Source organism: Adiantum capillus-veneris, chromosome 20 (assembly GCF_014529385.1).
Source record: "Adiantum capillus-veneris isolate H3 chromosome 20, ASM1452938v2, whole genome shotgun sequence".
In the NCBI taxonomy this organism is placed as follows: domain Eukaryota; kingdom Viridiplantae; phylum Streptophyta; class Polypodiopsida; order Polypodiales; family Pteridaceae; genus Adiantum; species Adiantum capillus-veneris.
The window spans coordinates 90,819,375-90,838,020 of NC_140950.1; the positions used below are offsets into that span (position 1 = coordinate 90,819,375).

The 18,646-nt window shown below is 44.0% G+C and overlaps 1 pseudogene; it reads right to left on the reverse strand.

Moving 5' to 3' along the window:
- Window positions 1-8,922: 8,922 nt before the first annotated feature.
- On the reverse strand, window positions 8,923-9,436 carry LOC147432875 (uncharacterized; annotated as a pseudogene).
- Window positions 9,437-18,646: the final 9,210 nt, after the last annotated feature.

An 18,646-nucleotide genomic window follows, 5' to 3' on the forward strand; every position in this document is an offset into this window, starting at 1 on the left:
TAGGGTAAAGGGGCCAATAACGAGACGAGAACCAATACTAGAACACCTTCAAATTAAACATCAAATATCTTTAAGAATCTTGATGATCATGATGCAAATAGCATTGGGAACATGGAGTGCACTAGATGAGCTATCTTTTCATGGCACTTTTGTTCAAAATAATTCATCCCTTTTTTTTTTTTTTTTGCAAAACTCACAATTGTGAGTGAATTATATTGATCAACCCAAACAATTACAAGGTCTTGTCATTCTAGTATTGAGCCATGACACCATCCAGGGACCAAAATTACATCGGCTATCAGGGCAGCCACTCCTTCCAACCCGCCCTCTTATTCTTGATACACAAGGTCCATTATCCTGTTCTTCAGATATCTTTTAATTTCCGATGGGGCCAAGATTTTCACCTGTCCTAGGTATGATGTCTGTTGACAACAAGGCACAAGTAGTCCTAGACCAATCCTCCGAGTGTTGCTTAGGTTCGAGCGTCCATATTAGCACTTTGATTTCTTGTATAATTTCTGCGACACATGGCGGTTCCTTGTCTGCATACATTATGTAAGAAGAAGTACCTGACGATTTGAGTGCTGATGAGGAGGGCATGACTATCTGAATTCTTCTGTAATGGAAATGGCCTATCAACTTTGAGAGTAGCGGAATTAGGAAATTAGGTGAAGCACTTTTATGAGATTACTTTGTGAGCATAGCAAGTGAACTTAATTGATGGTGGCAACGTAAATATGGTACTTAGTTAACTTGGCATGAACATTACATTTGCAAGAGAAAGAGTTTAGAGAACATGACAATAGTTGTATATCCCCCCAGCACCCCCCTTGCTTCCTTGGGGTGAGTTGTAGCTTTTACACATGTTTCAAGCTCATTGGACCCCTCTCCCCCCTAGCCAATCACATGCAGCATGCATTCAATTACATGGGTAGTCTTTGGAAAAGTGTCCTCCTTACCCCTTAGAGAGAGAGAGCTTGAAAGTATCTAGATATTTGTTGGATGGAACTAGAAGCTCATTGGACCCCTCTTTAGCCCAACCAATAGCATTCAAGCACACCATGTGGTTAAGCTTAGGGAGAGCCTGACATGTGTCCCATGTGCCCTTTGAGAAAAGGGGTGCCCTTTGGGTGAGTGGAAGGTTAAGTCAAATATTCCCCTAACTTTGGGACTTTCATGCATAGGAAGTGATGGCCGGAAATAACATGCCATATGGGGTGGCCTCTACACCACACATAGCCTGAAAATCCCCAAGCATAATCTCAAGTTAGGAGTAATCCTATAGGTAGAGAGGGGCACCACCTAGCATAAGTACGGCTAGGATGCATACATACATGACCTAGGGTAGCAAAAGTGAGATGCCCTCTAGGTAACCAGCATGAAATGGTGATACAACAAACGTCCACATGTAGAAAATGCCTAGTCAATAGTTAGGAGTGTGTGTACGAGGGACATATGTGACAAGGTTGGAATGGAGCTTATTGACTGATTGGAGAGGCCGCACGTGATGGAGCACAAGCAAAGTGATATACAAGAGACGAAACATCGCGCGAATGTGGGAAAGCAAAACTAAGGAGAACAGAGAATGGACCCCAAAGATCAAGACAACATAGCACCCTTTTATTGGCGATGATGATACTTACAAACGGTGGTCTTGATGGTTACAAACCTAGCTCTTGGCACTAGGGATGCATGATGGAATGCGAGCGCCATATGGTGCATGGCGAAGTTGGAGTTAGTGGGAACGTTAGTTGAGGGAAAACATCACGACGATGCACCCACCGATGACATCAATCACCAACACCGAGAGCGGCCCAAGGTAGCATGGTGTGGATGCATTCAATCCTAGCGTGCTCATGTTGCCTTGTGGGGGAATTAGTGACTGCCTTATGTGCATGGAGTGATTGTGACTAGAACTCAACCATGGTGTGGTGGATAATGGGGAAAATGGGGATGTTTCCTATGCTAAGATTCCCAAGATTGCAACTTAACATGATGCCATGAGCTCTCTAGCTTGGGGTGCATTATGTGCTTAGTAGTCTTACAATGTAGAGTGCATGGAGCTAGTGTATTCCTCCTTCACTTGTGTCCCTTTGTGCTTAGCGGAGGCCTCTTTATATAGGCTTAAGAGGCGGTCCTTACCCAATGGTCCTTGCAAATATCCATTGGTCGTTGTAGAAGGTCTAGATGCCTCTCTAGTAAGAGAGATAGATAGATAGATATATATAGAGAGAGAGAGAGAGAGAGAGAGAGAGAGAGAGAGAGAGAGAGAGAAGGTAGAGATAGAGAGAGAGAGGAAAGAGTGGGGTGGGGAGAGTTTTTTTTACAATCCACTAGCCACTGGCTAGGTTATTAGGGAAGAGTGGAGTTTGGGGAATTTACTAGGGTTTTGTTGATGGTTCGTGTGGTCAGTGTGAGGTTTAAGGCTACTAGAATTGGTATTTGTTGCGAGAAGCCGAGATTCTATGTGTTACTTCCTCTTGATGCCGGCCGGGGCATGCCTTCGGCACCTCTTCTTGTTTTGGTGTTGGCGGCGCACGAGTTGGCCACCTTTGCCGATGGTGTCGAGGTCGTATTTTTTTCTCTTTTTTCATTGTGGGTGCGTATATGCGTGCATGCACTGCGTGTGTGCATGCGTTTATATACGTGCGTGTAGACGTGCTTGTGGGTGGGTGTGTGTATGTATATAATTTGAATGTGGGTGTGTAAGTGTGTGTGGGTGTGTGTGTATCGAGAGTGTGTGTGTGTTGGAACGAGGGAGAGAGTGAGATATATATATATTTATATATAAAATATGTTTTTTAAAAAACTTTGCCTTGCAACTCGCCGTCTACACAGAACGAGGGAGAGGGTGAGGGAGAGAGAGAGATGCCATGATGGTGGTGCCTGCACAAGCCGAGAGCGCGAGAGAGAGAGAACGGCGGTGCCTGCGGGGTTGAGCACAGAGCGAGAGAGAGAGAGGCCAGATGACGTGGCCCTATATCTGACAGAGAGCGAGGGAAGGGATGAGGGGTATGGGGGGGTAGTGTGTGTGGATATGGTGTGTGGGATGGGAGGTTATGAGAGAGAGAGAGAGAGAGAGAGAGAGAGAGAGAGAGAGAGAGAGAGAGAGAGAGAGAGAGAGAGAGAGAGAGAGAGATGTTTACTGCACCTTCGGGCTGGTCAAGAGAGCGCGCGAGAGGAAGAGAGAGAGAGATAGGGGGGGGGCCTTTGGGCTGTTCTTGGCCGACAACAAGCGAGGAAGAGGGGGGAGTTAATGAGGGTCAATGGGGTGGGGTAATAAGAGAGAGAGAGAGAGAGAGAGAGAGAGAGAGAGAGAGAGAGAGAGAGAGAGAGAGAGAGAGAGAGAGAGAGAGAGAGAGAGAACATTATTATGCTAGCCTGCGGGCTGTTTACACTGAGAGGGAGAGTGTGTGTGTGTGTGTGTGAGTGAGAGGGGGGGAAAGATAGTGAGAGAGAGAGGGAACGCGGCCCGCCGGTGGGAAAAAAACAAGAGGGGAGAGAGGGAGGGGAGAGTGAGGTCGTGGGGGTGTGGATGAGAAGGAAGAGGGAGGGGTGAGGTATGGCAGCCCAGTCAGAGGGAGAAAGACAAGCGAGGAGGGATAAGAGAGAGAGAGAGAGTGTGTGGAAAATAATGAAAGAGAGAGAGGGAGACTTTGTAAAAGCACGGAGGCCCGCTATAGGGATAAAGAGTGTGTGATTTTTTATGCGCCCTGCGGGGTTTTCCGGAAGAGCGAGAAAGGAAAAAAAAATGAGAGGGAGTGTGGGGTTGGTGGCGGCAGTAATAATACAAAAAAATGTTTTTTTTGTGTGGTTTTCTTTACCTCCGGCTGCCCGAATGGGTTGATTCATGCGGTCTCGGCTTCGAAAACCAAGAGCTCTAGACCCTCAGGCCAGGTTAGAGAGCGGTGCGGTTAACCCGGTATCAGAAGCTTCTCAAGCACCTTTCTCATTAAGTTTGTAGGGTCTCTTTTTGACTCAAGCACCTTAACCTCGAAGCATGGGAAGCTTCTCAAGCACCTTCCTCATTAAGTTTGTAGGGTCTCTTTTTGACTCAAGCACCTTAACTCCCATGTATGGGAAGCTTCTCAAACACCTTACTCATTAAGTTTGTAGGGTCTCTTTTTGACCCAAGCACCTTACCCCCCATGAAGTATGACAAGCACCTCAAGTACCTTAGTCTTCAAGCATGACAAGCACCTCAAGCACCTTATTCATTAAGCATGCACCTTAGTCATCAAGCACGACAAGCACCTCAAGCTTAGGTCGGGTTCCCACCTCAAGATCAGCCCTAGCTTGCCTAAGGTCAAAGGACTTTTAACACTAACCATTGGAGGTATTTAATTAAGCTAACCCTAAGGTCTTCTAAGCTCCATTAGATGCACATTTCTCTTTGATAGACTACCTTATTGAGATGTAACCATCTTTCCTCTTGGTCCCTTGCTGAGGTAAGTCTAAAAGCACTTATTGCACATTGCTCTTTGATAGACCATCTCCTTTTGAACTCCTATTGAGATGCAACCATCTCTCCGTTTGGTCCCGTGTTGAGATAGGTCTAGAAGCACATGTCTCTATTCTAACTCTTGTTCTCGTTTATTCTCCCACATTAAATGATCAGTTTAATATGAGAAAATAATTTGGTAAAGTTAGATATTATATTTTATGACATCTTCTCTCCAAGGAATAGATCAGTCTTGAAAAAACCAATTCTCCATGTTTTTTTGGATCCACTTGTATATTTTCCCTGCGACGCCTTTGATAGTTGGGCAATCCATGAAGAGATGGGCCAGATCTTCACTAGCCACCTTGCACCCCAAGCATCGATCTGACCCAATCCCTCTCTCCTGAATCTTCACCCTTGTCGGTAGAGCACCCCAACTTACCTTCCATAAAAATACCTTCATGTGCTGCGGAACTTTTGGCTTCCAGATGTTCTCCATTACTTGCTCCTACCTTCCCTCTGGCCATTTTTTTTTCCATATGTTATTAAGGAAGCTTGACCAATTCTTCTTATGCATCATTGTATGATAAATGTCTTTAGGATGGGCTTTCCAAAAGAGATTGCTTCCGGGCCATTTCCAGGCATTCCAGTCAAACTCCGAATCACAGATTGGCATCACTATATTGTCAAGCTCTTTCATCACTTTGTGGACAAGCAAGACCTCCAAGCTATTAAGTTGGTATTGGGTAACCAGAAGGTCAATGGTTTTCCAACTCTTGTTGTCGCTGTCCCAAAAGTGTCCAACTCGATTCAACGTCCCTCGTGCAACTAGCAATGACAAAAATGCAAAAAGATAGCAATTTTGGTTTTCTGACCCACAATTATCCAATTGCAATAGTAAGTTATCGGGCAACTTTTTGAAGCCATAGACATCACCATGCTCTACATCTTCATTTTCACATCTTGATCCTTGTGTGATCCCTTGATGATGATCTAGTGCTTTCCTAGAATTTAGAGATTGAAGCACTATAGAAGAAGACCTTGGCATTCCATCTAGCTCAAGGTCACCCTTTTCATGACTATCTAATCTCTCGACGTTTCTTAAGCATAGAGATAGAGAGCCAATTGTGAATTTTTGGTCATGTGGCCACAAATCAACTGCAAAGTGACCACATCTTCCCTGCCCATGTCCATGTGTACTCATGCTAGCCAAAGAGATTGGACGCTAAGGGGACCTATCTGTTTGCTTTCACTTTGACCTTGGCCTTGGAATTGCTGTCTTTTCTTGGTCCATCTTGTCATGTATGATGCACAAGTTTGTTTACGGTTCCAACTTAGATGACGAGTGCCAACCATAGTAAAAATTTCTAGAGCTTTGGTGTTGTAGCATGTGAACTCGACGCTTCCTTAAAGTGCATTACGCTCTTGTAGACACTTTGTTGATGCCATTTTTTCCTTTATTTTAGAGAAAATAGCGATTTGGAGAACACACTTGTTGTTGCAAGACTAACATGCTTGAACTCTGGGGGCATTTTCTATGCATTCTTCTCAACAAAGTCTCTAAGAATTTCTCTTCCCATCTTTGTGTGATCTCAACCTTCTCTTATTGTCCCTTTGTTTCCATGCATTGCCCTCTCACACTTTGCTCAAATTGAGCTATGTACCTATGAAAGAACGATCTTGGTATACCATGCATCTTGTACCATGCTTTTCCACATACAACCTTCCCACTGAGCACAGAGATGTACTTCCTTGTGCCAACACCATCAACTCAGCAAGCCAAATCAAGTGTGTCATACACATAATTTGTACGTTCCTCCAATTGCAAACCCCAATAATATTTTTCAAGTTGAGCAACGCTTCTCTATTTGAGATTTGGCAACATTTATCTGGACAACAATCAATGGTTGCAATTTGTGAGACAACTCCCATAGACATCCTGGCCTTTGAAGCTTTAAAAGCAAGAATCCTAGGCTTTCTATTAGCCATACAATAAGTTTGCTTGTGTACAAAAAGTGACCTTGCTCCTGCAATAAAATTTGTAGCCACATGATCCACATTTTCCATCTCCTTGCCTATGTCTTCATCCACAAATTCTTGCCCAATGGTTTGGAAAGAAATGGTGATCCGTCTTGGAAGGTAATAGTAGGCTATTGTGCTAAAGTAATGCAATCTAAGCTATCACTTGCACTCGTCCTTGTTCCTTCATTGTAAGCTTTATTCACCACCACACCAAGATCTTCTTCTCCTAAAACCTCATAGTCAATCACTTCATATGGAAAAGATAGAAGTATAGCGCATGTTCCAATGCAATATTTCATCCCCTCTGGCCAAAGCAAGACAATACATTCTTTCCAACTCTCTCACAATTGATCTCCGTAGTCGAATTCCTCCATATGTTTTCCTTCAAGGGCAACATCCACTTCATCATGTGGCATACTAACCATGCCACATTTCCCTATAAGCTTCACAATTTTTCTCTCCCATTTTTCAAACCGAACAACCATTTCACCAACTATTGATGCATGAATTGTTGCAGAGGGCAAACAAGCAAAAGAGTCATGGCAATTACCAATAGACACTAACAAGTTACCATCTCCAAGTAGTTCACCATGACATAAAACACTAGGTTAAGTTGAAAATACACTGCCATTTGCAACCACCTTTTCTCCAATGAGGAGGCCTACAAGGTCTCCACTTTGAATGACTTTTGTAAAAACACCTGAAAAGGACATTCAATGCAAGAGTAGTCTCAAGATTTGACCATGTAGCACAAACTTGAAGCTCATGTCGAGGTGACATAAACCTGGGCAATATGGTGAATCCAAGCAAGTATAAACCTAGGCCTAGGCAGGCTTGACATAAACCTGGGTAGGAGCAAACCAGTTCACATTTCATATACAAAAGATATAAACCCAGGGATGAGCCAAAAAAAGGTCACTACCTTTGATGTACAATTAGGACACAAAGCCTCATTAGGATAAACTCTCTCTCTCTCTCTCTCTCTCTCTCTCTCTCTCTCTCTTTGTGGGCATATTTACAAATGTCCTCACAAAAGGGAAAGTTAAGGCAAAAACACAAGTTTTTGTAAACACGGGTAACATTGCATCTTTTGGTTTCAAAAAATTTACAATGTTTGTTAGAAGGAGCCAAAAAACTTTAAAAATCCCAATATTTAGATAGTGAGACTCGGGAAATTTTAGAGTTTTTCACAAAAGTACAATGTGATGCCTTGATGCCCACACATTCTCAATGCTATGTCTAGTGGCCAAGGTTAGTGTGAAAGCACGCTCTTCGTCCTCGTTTGAGCCACACAACACTCATGCAATGAGGAATTCACGAGAGTTGAAGCCGTCATACAAGACTACTCTCCGACCACTTAAAGCATCACGTGTAACTTATGCCCCATGTCGTGAAGTGAGTGGAAATATCACTTGGCATGTTTGGCATGACTTCACATTTTGATCCACCAAGAAGGTCTTGGTGCAACAATGATGGCAATACACTCGATTTCTCTTTACAAAGTGCACTCACTTTTAGCCCCTTTGATGTTTCTTCCTAGGCTTGCCCGTTACTCTTGAGGGTTGAATAGACACCATTGTGATTGTCTCATCATTTACAACTCTCTGTTGTCCTTGCCCGAGTTGGGTGGTTGTCACATGTCCTTGAATTTGTGGAATGCTTCCCTTCTCGGGAAATTTGATCTCCTTGGGAGCCTTTCATCTAAAAGACATGAAGAAGCTGATCGTACTTGCCCTATCAATGATTGTATTTGCACCTCATCACAAGATGGGATACATTTCTCAATCTCATTTGACACACTCTTCAAATCTTCAATGCATTGGCTAAGGATATGTGACAAAAGGGACCGTTGCATGACCATGTCATTGGGAGGCTCATCGAGCCCTTCAAGTATGGAGCCAATGTCCTCTTGTGTATTCTCCATCACCATTATCAACGATTGGGAGAATATAGCACAGATGAGGCAAGAAGTCTCTTACTACTAGTCGGATGCCATATAGGTGCTTGCAAATGCTTGCCCAATCTGCACAATCACAATAAGAGGATTGCAAGCTGACATGATACAGGTCTCGTGGAATGACGTACTCAACTCCTTGAAAAGGAGGGCCGCTTCCTCAATCACTTGAATGGGTGATGGGTCACTTACATATTTGCAAAGCATTTGTTTTCCACCTGACAAGAATTTCGTTTGCCTCTTGACATTCACATACATGTTGTGTTTACTTGAGTCAGCTACAAAAGAAAAGTTAGTATAAAGACTGAATTACTCATTCTGTAAACCTAGGCAAGGATATAAACCAAAGATAGAGTTACCCAAAATGCAGGATAAAGATACAGTTACTCAGTGTCAACCCAGGAAACGAACTAAACCAAGGACACAGTTACTCAAAATGTAAACTCAGGCAAGGACGTAAACCAAACACACAGTTACTTAAAATGCAGTATAAAGACATAGTTACTCATAATGTAAACCCAGGAAAGTACAAAAAAAGGATACAATTGCTCAGAATGCAATATAAAGACACTATTACTCCAAATGTAAACCTAGGCAATGGCAAAGGTAAGTTGTGGCATACAAAAAATAGAGGGGCATTACCAATCTCCTATTTTTGTCTCAAGAACTCCACAATAGTACCACCCATCCACGTGCCTGTGGTTGAATCACCAATAAAGGCATGCAACAAGTCCAAGGCTGATCGATTGATCCGTGCATCCAACAAGGTGTACTTTATGTATTGCCAAAGTCTCTCCACCAAGTTCATGGTGTGAACGTGCCAAAGGGAAGAGCCACCAAAACTTTGGCCACAATCAACGCCAAGTGCATGTCTTTGTAGCCCATCCATTGCTAATGTATCTTAGAATGTTATTATGCTTCAAGCATTCCCGATGGAGTTCTCTATACTTCGAGTCGAACTCTTCCTCTATTGGGCATTGCATTATACTCTCCATTGCAGCGTACACATGGTCGCGCATTTATTTGGGGACCTACAAGAACAGGTGAGGAGGGGGGAGGCAATCATAAGCTTGGAAAATGGAGAGGTGAAGAAACATAAGCAAGCCTTTGGACGCAGCCTTTGGACGCACCTGTGGAAGTAAATGTTCCACCCAAGCCTTCTTTGTGTGGAACCGACATAATAGCACAATGCATGCAGCTTGGGTGATACTACCATTTTCACCCACTTCCTAGCAAAATGGATCGGCATCAACCACTTTCTTGATGGCTTGTAGTGAAGTGATGCACTTATCAATCACCAACACCTTTCAGCACATGTTGTTCATTCTTTGGAAGATTAGTTTCAAAGTAACCTTCAAGGAGACTTTTCCTGGCTAGTTCCTACATCACGTGTGCATAACATGAACCACACAGGTAAGCTAACACCATGATGATTTGGCACCACTACTGCATACAAGGGCATCCAAATTCATTTTTCTTGAAGGTTGAGTCTATTTCCTGAGAAATGCATACACACATGAAGCATCCAATCTTCTTGGATAACTAGAATGAAGGGTCAGTTTGTCTCCTCAATTGCATCGGGGTTGTAGGGCTGACAGTGTCTGTTCTGCTCTTTCAACTTAAGATACTCCCTGTATATTGATGACCAGTCGTTACTTCCAAGACTTCCTACAACAGTGAGTATGGTTAACATATGTAAGTATAACCCAGGCATGCAACATATAAACCTGATCAAGTGTAAACCCAGTTGCATTTCAGTTCACAAAAAGTAAACCCATAGAAAGGTAACTGCCTGCAAGACATCATCTGGATTTCATTTGGAATCATGCAGAATCTATAGGATACTTTCTCTACAAGAGATGCCATGCTGATTTGGACGTCTTCTTTAGATATACTCATCCTTGCAACATGGCAAGATGTATCGACATCAAACAAATCCTCCATGCATCGCTTCTTCACCATACAATGCATAGGAAGGTGATATAGGTCACTCTACGACCCTAGAACATGCCCTTTGTGACCTCCAAATATCCGTATGGCGACCTTCTATGTGTCATGTCTTGGAAAAACCACAAAAACCATGAAGGGGCATCCATAGTTCTTGGATGTGCGTAGTCGCCGACGCTCTTGGCTATTTCTTTGTGAGTCGCCCCATTGATGGTACAAAAAATTTATATTCTATTTGTACTGACCAATTTAGTCTAAACAGTCTAGCTTTGCAGTTGACAACTACACTATCTAATGTTTTTTGAACATCAGTAAAGCTCAGTATGTGTTGCTCAATACACACTTCACTCTTGCTAGCACTCTCACCCCTGTCATGTAAACCCAGGCACTATGTCACATCTCACGTCTGCCTATGCCCATCCTCCAAATCTGAAACTGTAGCACAAAGGTCAAGGACCTCCTTTGCAAATTCAAGTGAAATACCATGCATCTTAATGTTGGTGCACCATGCTTTTGTGATTGTTGTCCTAGTTGCGGTCCAATCAAGATGTTCACTTGTGTGGCATGAAAACACAATCCTTTCCCAATCTTCTATGCATGGAATCCTCTTTCCAGTTTTGTTGACAAGATACATATCAACATTTTCATCGGTGACCGTGTATGATGCTTGGATTCTTCCCCATTTTCTCAAGTCCAAGAGGCTCTGTTTGTCCACTACTTTGAGAGAATCTATGGTCGGCCCTTGACCTTTTTGTATGGAAGCAATCATCAAGCTATATGCTTGTCCATCAAGGGCAAAATACCAATTATATGTAAATGCAAAAGCATCTATGCATGGTTGTTGAGCCATTTCAAACAAATCTTGCATTTCGTGGCTATCACTAGAGTCTCCCCCATCCATCTCCTTGTCAAAGCTGCTATAAATTTGATACATATCAAAAGGACCTTATCACCCAAGCCTCTTGTTTGAAGAGTCTATCCACTGGTTGTTGCTCAACGGTTGGGAGTTTACTCAAATCCCAACGACAAGCCATCCCTTCCATTGTTGCCCTTATTCCCTATCTTACCCGGGTTTACAAAGACTTTTCCACCTCTTCCCAACTTTGAACTATCCCATCATGAAGCCATGGCAAGAAGATCCTCTGCCCTACTGATAGCCACCATTTTTCCATTTTTGCACTGCAATACCCTAACTTGCCCGGGCTTACAATGAAAGAGCTCAACCGTGGGTGGCTATGGAGAGATGTCGATTCTTCACGATGAATGCAGCTTGGCAATTCAGAGCAGGGGCAAAGGCTCAGAAGTGACGAGCTCTTTTAGAAGAGGAGGGGAAGAGGAGAGCTGCATCGACACAAGGCCATGGCGAGTTGTGGCATCACTTGCTCTACCTGCTTGTGCTCGTGCCATTTGGAAGAGGGGAAGAAAAGGCTTGCAAGACCCACAAGCCCCATTGCTGTGTAGCATGGAGGTGCAGAGGTGCAGTTGCAGCTTTGCCTAGCAATCGGAGGCTTGGCAATGGCAGTCCTTGAGGCTCTTCCTGCACGTCCCTGTAGAGCATGCATGGAAAACCTTCATAATACCACGATGTAACTACCTCCACAATCCCCAATAATGCATTTTTTGAAATTGCATTACGTGGCACCCATCCCCATCATCATCCCCCACTTTGTCCAACCCCACCTCATCCACTGTGGTCTGCCTCGTCACCTTGCCACGTCGACACTTCGCAACCCCCCGATGCGCTCGGGTTTACTTCTTACAGCGGGCAATCCCACCCCCCCGTGCCTCCATGCGATTCGCCACGTGTCCAATCGAGATGCCTCACTCCCTGCGCCCGACTTGTCCACCGCCGATGCCATCAAATGGGCTTGTCACTATCCTGAGGCAAATACTCCTATGGACGGGGTCAATCGGTGAATAGGAAGGCCGATGGTCTCAGGTCGGCCCCTCCATTGCACTGAGGATAGGCCGTACCCTAGCATCTCCCCTCTACGGGAGAGTGAACATCATAATTTGGGCTGAGGATAAATTTCGAGCACTACCTCCAACGTGGCGGTAGTGCCCTGCCAGCATGGCAACCAACCCATCGTTGCACGTAGCATATACTCCTCGTTGCAAAAAGGCTGCAGCCAGTCTTGCCCAGCCAACATGGCAACCAACCCATCGTTGCACGTAGCATATACTCCTCGTCGCAAAAAGGCTGCAGCCAGTCTTGCACTTGTGTAGTACATAGTACACACATACACACACACGAGTCACGAGTGACTCACGCCTTGCCTCCAAAAAGCTGCAGCATGCTCTTTCGCTCGTACAGCCTTACTGCCAACTATAGCCATTTTATATTGAGCGTTAATTGAGAGTTCATATTGCCAAAATGCCCCCCCCCCCGCCCCCCCAAAACCAAAAAAAAAAACTACTGTTAAAATTTTGGCATCTCGATTAATCTGCCCAATGTGATCCAATTATTTCGTTTGGCTTTTAGGTATTAATTTTACTCCCCATTGTATTCATATTCAGTTATTCATTGTCAAGGTTGATTGGTTTAGGAGACTCTCTCTCTCTCTCTCTCTCTCTCTCTCTCTCTCTCTCTCTCTCTCTCTCTCTCTCTCTCTCTCTCTCTCTCTCTCTCTCTCTCTCTCTCTCTCTCTCTCTCTCTGCGCGCGCGTGTGCTCTTTATGCTTCCGCGTCGTCAACTTTGACATGGTATCAGAGCTTAGTGCTCCATGACCTTGGGCCAGCAAGGCAACCCAAAGAAGAAGAGCTCGCGAAGTCCCCCTTGCAGATGGCAATACTTCTTCTACCTCTACAACTGGCATTTTAAAACGCAACAGTTCGGCATTCTTACCGTTTTTCTCGCAACTCTCCAACTCCCTTGCAGGCAGCGTTTGTCCCCTGCATTTTGAAATGCTCAGTTTAAAGGTAGCGTTTTTGTAGGTAGTGGAGCTATCTTCTAGTAAGCGTACTGAAACGTTGCAAGAGGAGAAGCACAACGAGGCAAGTCGTCGAGCCAAAAGCAAATGGAAAAGTTCTCTCGAGGACAGAGGCAAAGACACGCTTGACGAGGATGGCAATACCAGTACTCACCCACTCTCTCTCAAAAGCCTTTTCCCTAAGTGAACAAACAGAGAAAGTGGTTTTAGGATCAAACTTGAAGCGTTTATAAATTTTTATACTAAAAAAATGTAAAATTATCATAAAATATCCCGTCCTGGTCGCGAAAGCCTATAGCATGGTACTTGACTATAACCCTTGACTGGCCGCCATTCTTGGCATTGATGTAGTTTATGTCATTCCCACCATCTTCTACCTTTTGTTCCCCCCCCCCCCCCCCCCCCCCCCAACACACACAAGAAAACAACAACAACACACACACATAGAATCAACCTCACAAACATCTCCAAAAGCAATTTATTTTGCAACTCTTCATACAAATATTGGTCCTCCTCAATATAAGATGATAGAACTAGGAGACCACACAGTATTGAGGGCTCTTCAGATACACAACTGCCTCTATTTGTGAGCTCAACGGTGAATACGGAGCAGTCGAGAACACTTAGTGTCATAGCTGTGCAAAACCAAGCAAATTGAACAAGATTTCCTAAGGTTGTATAGTAGCCAAGACCCCTAGAAAGTGAAGATTGCCAAGAATCTAACTAAAGAATTAGTTCCTTATTCTTTGAAAATTAAGTAGCAATTCATTGATATTTCTTACTGCTTTGGATGCGAAGTGGACACATCTATCACAGCTTCTAGGTAGCTCTTCAGAGTCTTTTTTTCCCAAATCCATCTCATCAACATCCTACACCCTTTTAAGAGTATGTAACATTGACCTTGCAGTATACTGTATACCACATCAAAAGGCTTTTCCAATACTCACAAAAGATGCCATATTCAATTTCTTTTTTCAATGCTCTTGGAAGGTGTGGGGCTTTGAAGGACCATGTTTGAGGTACTATAGTTGTGTATAGTTTTGGAAGAGGAACATTAGTAAGGCCATACTTATTGGCAGTGAATTTGAAGGCCGCAAGCAACTTCAGGCTACGAAGATTAGACTGGTGCCAAGATGCTCTAGAAAATAAAGCACACTTAAAAACTCTTCTCGCCTTTAGGTCAAAATTTGAAGCATTTGTTGGTGTTAATACTAAAACTTGTCAAATTCTACCGGATTTCTTCAAACCGAGCTTGGAATCTAGCTAGTATTTCACAAATTTAAGAAGTTTAAATTACAATAAACCGGGATATATGTGAACATTGGGACACACACATTCCAATTTTCAAATTCCCAATCCCGTTCATTGAATTTTGAATTTATTATGGCTTGCCAAAACGTTATTCCTAACCAAAGAAAATAAAGGCACACTTACAACTAGCCAGTTTTCTTTAAGCTAAGTTCGGAATCTAGTGGGTATTTCGGAAATTTAATACGTTACCTTTTGCCTATTAAAATGGTTACAACCATTCAATACTCTCTCGGAGTTTTGGTCTAATAGATCTTTCAGGCCTTGTGCATACGTATAATAAACATTTCATTTCACTCTAGCTTATGCTTTATGCTCTCTCTGAGGCTGAGGCTGAGGCTGAGGCTGGCGGCCCAGTGCTCGAAAAAAAACCTACATTTAGTGTAATCACGCCTACAAATTTTGAGATTTACCTCTAAATTTAAAATTGAGGGTGAGAAAACCAACAAACTTTTAGAAATCTAGTGTATAAACCTTCGAATTGAGTCACTTTACCTCTAGTATTCCTCATACGTAGGTTTGTCAAGTTTTTGGAAAAAAGTTTCTCTCTCTCTCTCTCTCTCTCTCTCTCTCTCTCTCTCTGCATCTTGAAAAACTGTAGCCTGATAACTTGCATGCTTTTCGAATGTCGTACGACTAACTTAAGTCAAGAGGTTGTGGGTTTTTGGAATCTATACGAAGCGGTGCGATAGTATAGCATTGCATTCGACGCTCCTCGTCCATAAAGGACACGGGGTCAAGTCGAGGGATCGATGATGCAGCTTTAATCCGCCGTTGATTGAAAATCAACGAGAATAAAAAAATAGGGTTCCCAGCCGAGCGTTGGGCCTTGAACCCCGGATCTCCCCCGCCACACTTCCCAGCTCTATCCAACCCGCCTATCGCGCACCACTGCAGGTAAAGCGATAGCTGCAGTACATAAATCCTGTCCCCCTGCTGTTGCGGAGATCCGACAGCCCAAATCGCGCGCCCGATCGTGAACTCGCTCTGTTAACCCTCACGGCTCACGGACACCCTATTACCTACGATGGACGTTGTAACCTACGGCGGACATTGTATTATTTATTTGGTAGAGTCAGGTACCGGGCTTGTCGGTCCAATAGGAAAAGGGTAAGAGTGATCGCCGATGAGAGGCACACTCAAACTGGAACATTCAAGGGATTAGTTGGCTAAGCATGGGCGCCCAAGTGTGAATGGGGCGAGCTCATATACAAGTCAACTAAACCTAAAATTCACTCATTCTCTCATTTGTGCAATTGAAGAGTGCTCTTGCTCCATCTCCTTCTTCTTTTTCTTCGTCTCTTTGTGTGTGTGTGAGAGAGAGAGAGAGAGTGAGAGAGAGGCAGTGTGTGGGTGATCGAGCATTACGAAGGCACGACGGCGGTGAAGCGGTTGAGCGCAGCGTAGCGGTGTCTCCTTCTTCTTCGCGGCGAGGAATCCTCCATGGAGCAAGCGTAGAGCGGTGAGTGACACACCATCGCCTTCTTTGAGCTTACTAGTTTAGGCTTGTTGTGTGCTTGGAGCCATTTGTGGCTCACACACGGTGTATCGACAAGTTCCTTGCATTGACACGTGCGACATACGCGCACATTTTTGGCGCCGTTGCCGGGGAGTGCCATACATGAAGCTCGAGTAGCACTCTGTGCTTCTCCGTGGTGCAATTTCTATTGTAGGAAAGGTAAGGAAGGAGTGTGTGTGTGTTGAGAAGAGGGATTTGGTGTTATACTGTGTGTTTTTTTTATATGGAGTTTTCAAAGGTTCTCTGTTTATTCTTTGTGTATTAAGGTAGTTAGTTTTCTTTGTTAATAGAGATTTCAAAGGTTCTGTGTTTATTCTCTGTGTATTAAGGTAGTTAGTTTTCTGTGAACAGTAAGTAGGAAGTAGATTAGTGAGAGTTAATAGAGTGTGTTAGTGTGTAAGAGTAGGTGTATTAGTTAGAAGTAGGTAGAGAGAGGGTGTGTGTGCTCTCGCGCAGGCCGCGGCGGCTTTATCCTTTATTAAAAAATAAAAATAAAAAATAAAAATTTAAAGGTAGGACCGGGATCAAAAATATCTCCTAGATCCAAGCCCAGACCCAAGCCCAAGCTCACGCTCAAGCCTAGGCCTCAGTCGCCTTTAAAAAAAAACGAATTTTAGCTTCACACGTAGCTAAAAATCGATTTTTTGAGGACCAACGGAACGTCAGATGCCCGAAAATTGTGTTGTAAAGCACACAACAACCCTCTAAGTGATACGCTCATTTTGAGCTATCATACACTTTAATAAAAAAAAATCAAACATTAAAAACCATTCAACAAACATCAAAAACATGAAAAAATCAAGTAGAAAACGGTGCAAAACATCCACAAAACAAAGCAAGTAACCTTTGAGGGTACTTGCTGACACTTGTAGGGCACCCAAAGCACATGTATCTATGCTCTGGTCGTGTGCTAGAGTCCGAACAACTAGCTAGTGCTTCGATTTACGGGGGTACTCACTATCCTTCCACTCTAGGGTCTACGCCCTCGGCGGGGACCCAAGGTAGTGCAACCCAAGACCCAAATATAGCGGCTAGCGACTCTTCCTCTGACTATGATATTATGGAAGAGCATCTTACAAAAAGCCCCGGGGGAACAAATGAAACCGTGCCTAGCTGGGCCCAACAACCTCGAACTAGTGTTTTTAGCCGTTTGATGGAAACTTTTAGTAGAGCTACGCGCTCTGAACCTACGGCTAGTGAAGTAAACGAAGGGGGTGGGGAAGTAGAATCACCATTCACATCTCCTGTAGACCCCACACTCCCTCAGAGTGTCCATGTGGACATTCTACCTACCTCATTTAATGAGGGCCCTACCGAGCTACCACCTTCCAAAGTCGCCTCTAAGGTAGCGGTGACTAAAAGTCAAAACACGGGAAGCAACATTGCATCCACTTCACGGCATCCCTCTAGTACACCAAGTTTGGACGGGCTATTTCTCAATGAAAATTGGGAATATGACCTACACACGGAGACTTTGACCGACCTATACATGGGCTACACATACCATGTGGGTTGGTTAGAAGTTGTACAATCCACATCTAGTGCCACTAGTCTGGAGGAACAACAACACATGATCTGCAATGTCATCCATAGGATTATCCAGTCCGAGAGGCAAAATCGAGGAATAAACATACCTTCGACGGGTCCTATGCGATTTTTAGACACGGGCAAAGGGAAACAACCCACTCTATCACAAATGGAGACTCCCCCAGTGAGTCCCATCGATCCCCCATATGTTGTTTCGCCAGGGGTCTCAATGCAATCTGAGCCCACAAGTGATAGCTTTACTTTTCCAAGTCTAGCTCATCTTTCCCTGGATGACACCACGGATACCATGCCTACCCCAATGATGGGCATGCCAAGAAACACACCATGGACCTCGTTTGTTAGTAAAGCACCGCTACATGGTAGCTCAATGCCTGCAATAGTACCTACAAGTGCGTACCAATCGTATGCACCTATGGGTCCACGTACTCATGTAGTCCCTACCCCTCCCATTGTTTCAACTACCTATGCTCCACAACCACAATACACAAGTTCCTATTTCCATGGGACTATACTGGCTAGCATTAGCGTGTCACATCCGACGTCTGCTATGCCTAGGGCCACTCATATGAACTATGGACCACCACATGGCACAACATCCTACCCAACGTGGAACCCAAGGGCTTCCTATGCACCAAGCCCAATGCCAATACCTACTCCACATGTAGTCTCTGGAGCACCTTCACCCACGGTGCCTGCTCACTTAGGTGACTTGGAAACATTTGCCCAAGCTATTGGTCGATCTATTGCTGAGAATATGCATAACACGCCTGATAGAGAGCCTAGAAGTAAGGCAATACAAATAGCCAAACTCACACAAACATTTAGTGGAGACGGGGATGTGAGAAAGCATATCGAAGTGTTTGAACAAATATGCGATTCTCTAGGAGAACACAATGACCTGCATAAGAGCAATGCTTTAAGCCTAACCTTAAGTGGAAAGACTGGGGATTGGTATATAGAGAGCTTACACTCCCCTG